Source organism: Chrysochloris asiatica, unplaced genomic scaffold (genome assembly GCF_000296735.1).
Source record: "Chrysochloris asiatica unplaced genomic scaffold, ChrAsi1.0 scaffold00062, whole genome shotgun sequence".
NCBI classification, from domain to species: domain Eukaryota; kingdom Metazoa; phylum Chordata; class Mammalia; order Afrosoricida; family Chrysochloridae; genus Chrysochloris; species Chrysochloris asiatica.
In genome coordinates this window covers 7,208,617-7,219,518 of record NW_006408580.1, presented here as the reverse complement: position 1 = coordinate 7,219,518, position 10,902 = coordinate 7,208,617, and the positions used below count along the sequence as shown (strand labels likewise).

General features: G+C 40.3%; 1 pseudogene; it reads right to left on the bottom strand.

The window, feature by feature from the left end:
• Positions 1–1,484: 1,484 nt before the first annotated feature.
• Positions 1,485–5,515, bottom strand: LOC102813290 (annotated as a pseudogene).
• Between the last annotated feature and the right edge of the window lie 5,387 nt (positions 5,516–10,902).

Below are 10,902 nucleotides of genomic sequence, written 5' to 3'. Positions count from 1 at the left end.
TCCTAGTGATAAACAGTTCAGGGCCAGCCGTGGCCGTTTTGCACTGCTGTTTGGTTTTAAGTGGAAACTGTTCCTTTAAAATTTTGAGGCGATTTGTGTGCATGCGTAGTAGAACCCTCCAGGGTGATGGTAGGGGGTGTGTGCACTCAGTAAGGCACCTGCTGCAGTCACCAGAATGGAGGTGTGCAGACAGTGAGAGACCAATGACAGATAAAAAAATAAAGAATTTCCACACCTTTATCTCCTAGGTTCCGCGGCTCTGATCCTTCCTCTCTCGGTCTCACCCAAGATGGTGGCGCCAGTTCCGGGGGGCCTCTGAGCCTGGTGAATTTGAAAGCCTGAGATTTCTTTCTTCTGCTATGAATCCCACTGGCTATAAACCTTCAAACTTTCTAAATATTCCTATATATGTGGTTCAGATTTCTAGAACTGTCTACTGAACCTGCTTCATCCCGTATTCTGTGTTATTGCTGCCAGAGACCCTCACTGCATCTACCTTATCCGCCATCAAGCCTTTCTTCTTCTTTTAAACACTCAGCATTCCCATAATCTTTTAAGGAGGTTAGTGAATATTTTTCATAAAGTTTATTTCCAGTGGCTCATCCTATAGGACGCTACTTTATAATCACATTTGAAATCTCACACAGAGTCATGTTTGTGGTCTTACTGAAATATCTGTGTTCTCTTTACATACTGGAATGGATGTGGGGATAACCTTGTCAGATCTTTTGCATGTACGAGGGCTGCTTGTGGCACAGCAAGTATTAAAACCAAAAGGGTACAGATGCTTACACAGGTCAGCAAAGATGAGGTCACAGTTAAAATTCCGTGCCAAGGAAATTCTGAGGAGTGGGGGATTTTGGGAAGGCAAGGGAATAGTTCTTGTAGTTGGTTATACGGCAGAAATATTCTTGGTTCAAAAAAAATTTTTTAAGACGCAATAGAAAACATGGAAATGCAAAGTTGATTTCCTGCAAAAAATGACATGAAACACCCACTGTTGGAGTGAAACCACATGGGCATGTGGGTTCTATACATACTGATTAGGTTGGAAGCTGTCCCATTTGCTGGAACAATTCACTGATTTTCTCTGCACTTGTATCCTGGGATATCACAGAAGGGTAAGAAATGTGTGACAAACAGTCAGCCATAGTGCACACCCATTGGAAACTCCTCTCTCAAACTATGACCCCGACATGAGGAAGGCTGTCACCAAGGCTCTGTAGGTGAGATGATGAAATGATAAAACAAACATTCACCTTTCCCTCCCTCTATAGAGCAAACCTGGGTGTCAAGAATACTAGAAGAGGAAATCACCCACATGCAAACAAGGACGGGAAATCTTTATACTCTTTGTGCATGGGCCGTGCACACGCAGTAGTGAGTGAGGGAAGGGCCTGTCAACAGAAAGATTCATATGACCATTTTGTCTTCATTACTCAGAACAAGCCATCTTTGCTGCTCATCAAGAGCCAGCAGATCCATCAGTGTCTTCTGATAGACATAGTGGCCTCCATTAGGATGGTGATGACCACGATGACCACCAGGATAACCAACAGGATGCAGTTCTGGATGATTCTTTGCAACATCCCTGTGAGAATACTGGAGCTCTTCCCCAAGTTAGCATCTGTTTCCTAAAATCTTTCACGTGATAGTTGTATCTTTTCTCTGTCATGACTGAGGTTTTCCAACATCTCCTGGCCAATTTGCTCAGTTTCCACTGCTATTTGATATGCAGCCTAGAGTCTCCGCAATGATCTTTCCAGCCTATCTGAGTTGTCAAGCTGATGTGCCCTCTGGTTCTCGAAGGAATTTCCATCAACCACTAGGAGCTCATTCATACTTCTTCACTGTAGGCGATCCGTGACCTTTTAAAATCTGCTTCAAGTTTTCCCATTTCTTGCTTGTATCTTTTCATTCGGTTGCTGCACATTCCTCTGTTCTGCGGTGGTATCTCGGACTTCCAAATCCATCTGTTCCAGAAATTATTTTGCTTCTTCAAGCTGTTTCTCCACATTTGCAACCATGTGTTTCTTCTTGTCAGGTGGCAGTCTGGGAACCCTTGCAATCTTGCTGGTGATCTTCGCAGTAAGCACTGCGAAGTTCTGCTCACAGCCTTCGAAACCAGACGACACAACGGCTCCAGAGTTATGGGCCCCGGCTGAAGCCAAGATCGTAGCAAGAACCACACGGGGCCGGGTGGATGGAGGTGTAGAGACCCTGGGAATGCTCTCAAGAATAGCCTCAAAGTTGCATTTTATAGTTTTTTCTTTAATTTCTCTGCTAATCTTAACCTGTGCTCTAAAGTAAACATTGTTTTTTCTGTGTTCGAGCAAATGTCACATCACAACCTGTTTTCAGGGGGTCTTTCCTCTATGGTCAGACAGATTCAGGATATGATACCTGTACAGTCTCAAGGCCCAGTATTATGGATAAATCTTTTCAATGGATCTCCAGGAAAATACATGTTTGAGAAAGCAGTTTTAATGGCATGTTCCCAGAAAAGTATGTCCTGCCATTGTCCTTTGATCATCTTGTAATTAACTGAAAAGCCGGTATGCTTACAATTATGTACCCTGGTGTGGCACTGTAGGATAAGCACTGGCAAGGTCAGCAGTTCAAACTCACCAGCCACTCCTTGGAAGCCATATACAGGTTCATTGTGAGTCGGAACTGACTCAACTGAGCTTAACAACAAGAGCAACCAGTCAGGTAATCCCACACATATGTTATTGACCAGTTCCCAGTAAGAGCCTACTCTCAGATAGGATGCTTCCAACTTTCCTGATTGTTTTTCAGCCAATCATGATTTTGTAGGTTTAGTTCCTGCTTTAGTAAGATAAAGAAACTTCTTTATTGTCCAGCAGAGTGGTCATCTTCACTCAATAAATGTGGACATTTTCTGGTCTTTCAATAAATCTCTTTGATTTTACTTTTACACAGGATACTTCTGTGGTATGTTGTTGTTAAGTGCCTTCAAGTCAGTTCCAACCTGTAGTGACTCTGAATAGGGTTTCTGAGGAGTGGCTGGTGAGTTTGAACCATGTGATTCAAACCAACCTTTTGGTCCAGTGCTTACTTATCCTACAGCATTATACCAGGATTTCTAAAGGAGTCTTTAAAAGCGAGAAAAAAGAAAGAAATTAATTGAATTTAGTAAAGAATTACTATAGTAAGGAGGAAAAGTGTTGGAAGCCATGCCATCAAGGAACGGAACTGCGAGAGACCCTAAGCATGAAAAGCTCATTGTTTAGCAAAGCGACAATGAGTGTCGCCTTGGTTGGCAAAGCCCCAAGGGGAACCTAATGCAAGGGCCTTGCAGTTTCTGTTTTTTCCTTTTATGAATAGTTTATTTTTTATTTTTCTTGATTTTATTATAGAAGTTTTTAGTAGAATTTTTCAATAATCATAGTAAAAATTAAAATTACATTTAGACACTCTCACACTAAATTTAATCATGTAAAGTTATAATAGTTGCTTTTTACATCAACAATAAATCTCACCATTAGGAAAAGCCATATCAGCTAAAAGCTTTTCAAGCTTAAGATTACATCCTGCTTAGTAGACACTGAGGCACCTGAAAGAAACAATCTTACAATCAGTAGGGCAGGAGACACTGAGGCTTCCGGAAGATAGCAGAGAGCCAATCAAGAGCTGTGGAACATGTAGGAAGGTGGGTAGAAATTTAACTAAAGGTTTTGGGAAATTATTAGTATAGGGGAATTGCTGCTTTGTTTTTTACTATGTAACTTTAGGTACTTTTATAAAAATACTGTTGTGATTATGGATTGTGATTAATGAAGCTATAAGAAGTGGTAGATGAGAATAAAAATGCAAGTTAAAATATAGAACTTTGCTTAAAAGTTGATTTGACATTTTTGGGAGGATTAGAGAAGAACAAAAAGAGTTACAGAAATAAACCTGATGTTATCAGCATAATCAGGGGATGCAAAGGTACAGGATACTATAAGAATCAAGGGAGTGTTCTGATGTTTCCTTTTTGTTGTAACCTGAATGTTTGTTGAACACAAAGAATGTAATACTTAGTTAAATTGCAATTGATTGTATGTGACTATAGAGAAATCCTAGTAGTATATAAGAAGCAAAAGACTTTTGAGTAAAGAGAAGTCATCTGCCTAAGTAAAGAGAAGTCATCATCATCTGCCTAAGACTCACGACCCATCGATTCTGTGTGTGTGTGTGTGTGTGTGTGTGTGTTTCACCGACTCCGTACCCCCCTCCGAGCTCTCACAAATTGTCAAGGCTGGTCCTCAGCAGAAAAGGAGGAAAATTATCTGTGTTAGAATCATGGTAATGTAAGAAATAATAAAGGATCACCAGAAAAAGTAAATATGTTCATAAAGTGACAGTTCCAAACAGTAACGCTATTTGGTTTAAAACATATGTAGAATTAAAATACATAACAACAATAGGCCAAAAGCTAAGTGGTGGTAAATGGAGGTTAATGTTGTTATCTTTTTGTATTGCTCAGCAAGTGGTAAAAGATCTAAACCTAAGTTAGAATCAAATAACTCAAATGCATCAATTCTTCTATGGTCTTCCTTATTAATTGCCCAGCTTTCACATGCATATGAGAGTTGGAAATACCTTGGCTTGGGTCAGGCACACCTTAGTCCTCAGATATATTTGCTCTTAAACACTTTAAAGAGGACTTGTGCAGCAGATTTACCTAGTGCAATGCATCATTTGATTTGTTGATGGCTGTTTCCATGAGTGTTCATTGTGGATCCAGGCAAAATGAAGTCTTTGACAACTTCAATCTTTTTTTTCCATTTATCATGATATTATTTATTGGTCCAGTTGTGAGGATTTTTGTTTTCTTTACACTAAAGCTGTCTTCTTTTATCTTCATTGATAAGAATTTTAAGTTCTCTTGGCTTTCAGCAAGTCAGGTTATATCATCTGCATATTGTAGGTTGTTAATGAGCCTTCCTCTAATTCTGACACCATGTTCTTCTTCATATAATCCTTTTTCTTGGATTATTTGCTCAGAATACCAATTGAATAGACATGTGAAAGAACACAGGCATGGCACACACATTTCCTGAATTTAAACCATTCTGTATCCTGTTGGAGTGACTGCCTCTTTGTTGATGTACAGATTTCTCATGAGCACAATCAAGTGTTCTGGAATGTCCATTCTTCACCTTTTTATCCATAGCTTGTCATGATCCACAGTTAAAAGACTTTGCATAGAGACACGTTCATTAATCTACTCCTTTCTGCCTGTGGATGGTACAGAGGAAGCATTATTAGTCTTTTATTCCCTCACTGCCATCATATCTAAGTCACAGTGCCCTAAAGAGCCATAAAAGCTGGAGAGACTCTTCTTCAGAGGGTTGAGCTTCAAATCAGCAAATGAAAGCCTGAGGAGCCATTTTGAGCAATGAGGGACACTTACGGGCTGTGTGGTGATGAAAGATCCAAACACCAAGTGCTCCAGAGGCTTTGGGTTTGTCACTTACTCTACTGTGGAGGAGGTGGATGCAGCCATAATGCAAGGCCACACAAGGTGGATGGAAGTGTGGTGGAACCAAAGTGGGCTGTTTCACACGAAGACTCTCAAAGACCAGGTGTCCACTTAACTGTGAAAAAGATTTTTGTTGGTGGTATTAAGGAAGACACTGAAGAGTATCACCTAAGAGATTATTTTGAGCAATATGAAGAGACTGAAGATGGGCTTTGCTTTTGTAACCTTTGATGGCCATGACTCTGTAGATAAGATTGTTATTCAGAAGTACCATACTGTGAATGGCCCAACTGTGAAGTAAGGAAAGCCCTGTCAAAGCAAGAGATGCCCAGCGCCTCCTCCACTCAAAGAGGTTGAAGTGGTTCTGGAAACACTGGTGATAGCCGTAGAGGTGGTATGGGTGGGAATGACAAATTTGGTCGTGGAGGAAACTTCAGTGGATGAGGTGGCTTTGGTGGCAGCCATGGTCGTGGTGGAGATGGAGGCAGTGGGGATGGTTATAATGGATTTGGTAATGACAGAAGCAATTTTGGAAGTGGTGGAAGCTATAATGATTTTGGTAATTACAAATTTTGGACCCATGAAGGGAGGAAATTTTGGAGGCAGAAGCTCTGGCCCTTATGGTGGTGGAGGTCAATATTGTGCCAAACCACAAAACCAAGATGGCTATGACAGTTCAAGCAGCAGCAGTAGCTATGGGCGTGGCAGAAGGTTTTAAGGATTGTCAGGAAACAAAGCTTAGCAAGAGACCAGAGCCAGAGAAGTGACAGGGAAACAACAGGTTACAACAGATCTGTGAACTCAGCCAAGCACAGTGGTGGCAGAGCATAGCTGCTACAAAGAAGACATGTTTTAGACAAAAATCATGTGTATGGGCAAAAAAGAAGAAAAACAACTTAAGGACTGCGTTTATGACTAATTGTGTAACAGTCTATTTTAGTTTCTGTTCTGTGGCAAGTATAAAGCATTCCAACAAAGGGTTTTAATGTAGATTCTCCCCCTCCCCCTGTACGTATGCTATTGATTGCTAAATGTGATAGCCTGATAAGGACACTGACTAAATGTCTTTTTTTTTAATGTGCTGTGTAAAGTTAGTCTACTCTGAAGCCATCTTGATAAACTACCCCACAGTGTGAAGTTTAGAATTCCTTCAGGATGATGCCAGATTCCATTCAATTTACTTATATAGCCTTAGAGGACTGCTTGGGTACAGAGAAGCCATTTTCAGACATCATGGTATAATTGAACTGACAGTTACTATGTTAAGACCTAGAATTCACCATTAAATGGTTACCGAAGCAATTAAACAATTTATTTGGTTATAAAAGTGGTTGTTGGCACGTCCTATGCTCTGGTAGCATAGTGGTTACGAATTGGGCTGCGAGCCGCAAGGTCAGTAGTTCGAAACTACCAGCGGTTCTGCGGGAGAAAGATGAGGCGGTCTGCTCCCGTAAAGATTTACAGCCTCGGAAACCCTGTGTAGGGTCGCTATGAGTCGGAATCGACTCCACGGCACATCACAACAACAACAATGCAATATATCTAATTTGAATTAATGGTATCAGATAAAATTCTAGACGGGATAAAAATTTATGCATCATCCGTGATCAGGTATATTCAATAAAAATATTTAATATCTTGCGGGGGGAAGCCTTTGCATACTCAGTAAAGCACAAGGAAACATCTTTCTAGAATTCTGTTTTCAGTCAAGATCCATCTGACGTGAGCAATTATACCCCTAGTTCCACGTCCTCTTCTGAATCTGACTTGAGTTTTTGGCAGGTCCCTGTCGGTGTACTGTTAAAGCCACTTTTGAATTATCTTTAGCAAAATTTTGCTTGCATGTGATATTAATGATGTTGTTCAATGATTTCTGCATTCTATTGGATCGCCTCTCTTTGGAATGGCCACAAATATAGATCTCTTTTGATTGGTTGGCCAGGTAGCTGTCATCCAAATTACTTTGCATAGATGAGTGAACACCTCCAGTGCTGCAAGTTTGCTGAAAGATTTCAATTTGTCTTCCATCAATTCCTGGATCCTTGCTTTTTGCCAATACCCTCAATGCAGCTTGGAATTCTTCCTTCATTACCATAGTTCTTGATGAAATGATTGAACATTGACCACTTCTTTTTGATACAGTGACTCTGTCTACATCTTCCATCTCCTTTATTTGTTTGTTTGTTTAATTTTTTATTGTGAATTAAGTGAAGGTTTACATACAAGATCCATTAGTTTTGCATTCAACAAATCATACACTTTGTTTTATCTCAATGATTGCAATCCCCTCCATGGAACAACAGTTATTCTGCTTCCTCTCTGTGGCTCCTATTTCCATTCCATCCACTTTCCTATCCCTTCTCACCATTGTCTTTAGGTACATGTTGCCCCATTGATTTTGAATGATTGACTGCTCTCTTATTCATAGTGAGCATACCCTAGTCTTATTGTTTCCCCTATATGGCTATCTACTGCTTGGCTGAAAGTTGGGCCATGAGGGTGAATTCCTCTCCAGGCCTCAAGTGTGATTGAAGGTCATAGACTCAGGTTCCTCCAGTCTTTTTCTGACCACTAAGCCGGGTCCTTTTTTTTTTTTTAATTTAAAATAATTTTGAGCTTTGTTCCACAAATTCTGCTGCTCTATCCAGGAACTTCTAATGTGATCCCTTTCAGAGCTCTTGGCACTGGTAGCTTGGTACCATCAATTTTTCTGGTCTCGGAATCATGAAGACTGATGTTCACGTATTCCATTAGTCCACATACTAATTAATTCAAGCATCTTTGATTCTCAACACTCTCTGTCTAGAGCACCTTAGATGGCTGCTCATGAGCCTTTAATATCCCAGATGCTGTTCACCAAAGTAATATATAGAACTTTGTCTTTGTAGACTATGTTATGCCAATTGACCATGGTGTCCCCTGAGACTGTGGTCCTAAGCCCTCAGGCCCAGGTATTCATTGCTTTAAGATGCTTAATAATATCTAAAAAGTTTTCATCATTTTGCCCGGTGTATGCTCCAACACATTTATAGTTTTGTTTATAGAGTGGTACTTGAGGTAACACTCAAATACCAATATCCTCTTTGAAACACTTTTACATCTGTTGGATATATATTTCACTCTTCCTCCCATACCCATTTGTCATGTGTCTCTGTCCATGTATGCACTTGAAGAACGTTGTTGTTCCAAGGTTATATATGTATCACTTTTTACCTCTATCCCCTTTAACCCTTGTATATCTCCTTGTCTTCATCATTCTTCAGCCAACCTGCTCTTCCCCTTTTTAAATATTACACTCCCTATCACCTGAGTTCACTCTAGCCAGTGAACTATTCTCCTTCCCTCCCACCCCTGACAACCATCAAATAATGTTTCTTTATTTTTCTTTCAAATATTTATATATTTGTGGGATATATATATCCCACGCTCTTCCTTCCTTACCCATTCAGCTTATGTCCCAATTCATGTACCTATGCACAGAACACTGTTTTCCAAGATTATGTGTATATCACTATTTACTTCTATCCCCTTTAGTCCATGTGTACCTCTCTTCATTATTCTTTGCCGCTCTCCCTTTTCCTTAGGTATTGTCCTCCTCCTTCTCATACATTGCCTGCCCCATCACCCGAGCTAACATGTATCTACCCTCTACCCAGTGAATTGCTGTCCCCTCCCTCCCACCTCTGGTAACTTTTACTTAAGAGTTTGAAATAATGGTTTCATAAAACATTTGTAGTTTTGTGATTGACTAATTTCACTCAGCATAATGTCCTCCAGGTCCTTCCAAGTTATGTGGAGTTTTGCAGATTCATTGTTATTCTTCATCATTGGATAATATTCCATTCCGTGTATGTACCAAAGTTTGTTCACCTATTCTTCCACTGTTGGGCACTTAGGTTGTCTCAATCTTTTTGTTACTGTGAATAATACTGTGATGAACATCAGTGTGCATATAGCTACTCATGTCCTGGCTCATGTTTCTTGTGGATATATACCAAGTAGAGGGTTTGCTGGGTCATAATTATTTCTATTTCTAACTTTCTGAGGAATCACTATACCATTCAGTTGCCATAGTTGTTAAGTGTCATCAAGTCAGTTCTGACTCATATCCACCCTGAATTGGGTTTCCATTGAGCAGTTGGTGAGTTTTAAGCTGCCGATCTTGTGGTTCAAAGTGGCCTTAATGTCTAGTTATTTATGCCATTGAGCCACACCAGGACTCCAGAATGACGGAACCATTTTACAGTCCCATAAGCAATGTAAGAGGGTCCCAGTATCTCCAAACCCTTGCCAGTATTTGTTATTTTTGGTTTCTTTGAATTCACTGTTAATATTGATGTGAGATGATATCTCATTGTTTTTATTTGCAGCTCTCTAGTGGCTGATAAGGAGTCCTGGTGTGGCGCTGCGGGTTAATGTGCCATACTGCAAAGCCATTTGAACTGCAAGATTGGCAGTTCAAGTTCACCAGTGAAAGCTATGGGCAGTTCAAGCTATGGGCAGTTCAAGCTGACCCATAGAAAACCCTATACAGGGTTGCTATGGGTCAGAATCGACTCAACAGAACTTAACAACAACAGTGGCTAATGAAAGAGCTCTGGTAGCGTAGTGGTTATGAATAGGGCTGCTAACCTCAAGGTCGGCAGTTCAAAACTACCAGCTGTTCCATGGGAAAAAGATGATGCTTTCTGCTCCTGTAAAGATTTGCAGTCTCAGAAACCCTGTGCAGGGTCACTATGAGTCGGAACCGACTCCACGGTACTTAACAACAACAACAAAAACAAGTGGCTAATGATCATGGACATTTTTCCATACATTTGTTGGCTGCCTAGATGCTTTTATTGATGAAGTGTCTGTTCATGCCCTGTGCCCATTTGTTAATTATATTGTTTGCCTTTTTCTTTTACACGTGTTATGTTGTTGTTGTTAAGTGCCATCAAGTCGGTTCCGACCCATAGCGACCCTGTACAGGGTTTCCGAGGGTGTAAATCCTTACGGGAGTAGAAAGCCTCATCTTTCTCCCGCAGAGCGGCTGGTAGTTTCGAACCGCTGACCTTAAGGTTTGCAGCCCGATTCGTAACCACTACGCTACCAGAGCTCCTTGGGGTGTTATAGTTTTCTGTAAATTTCAGGTATTAGTCCCTTGTCTGATATGTCGTTACAAAAATTTTTTTCCCATTCTGTAAGCTCCCTTTATATTCTTTTGAAAAAATCTTTTGATGTAATTAAGTTTCTAGTTTATAGGAGATCCCAGTCATCTATTTGTCGTCTACTGTTTGTGTGTATTTTTGTAATGTTTGATAGCATAGAGCACCTAAGACTGCCCCTAGTTTTTCATTGATGATCTTTACTATTCTTGAGTTTACATTTAGGTCTTTAATCCATGTTGAGTTTGGTTTTGTATATGATGT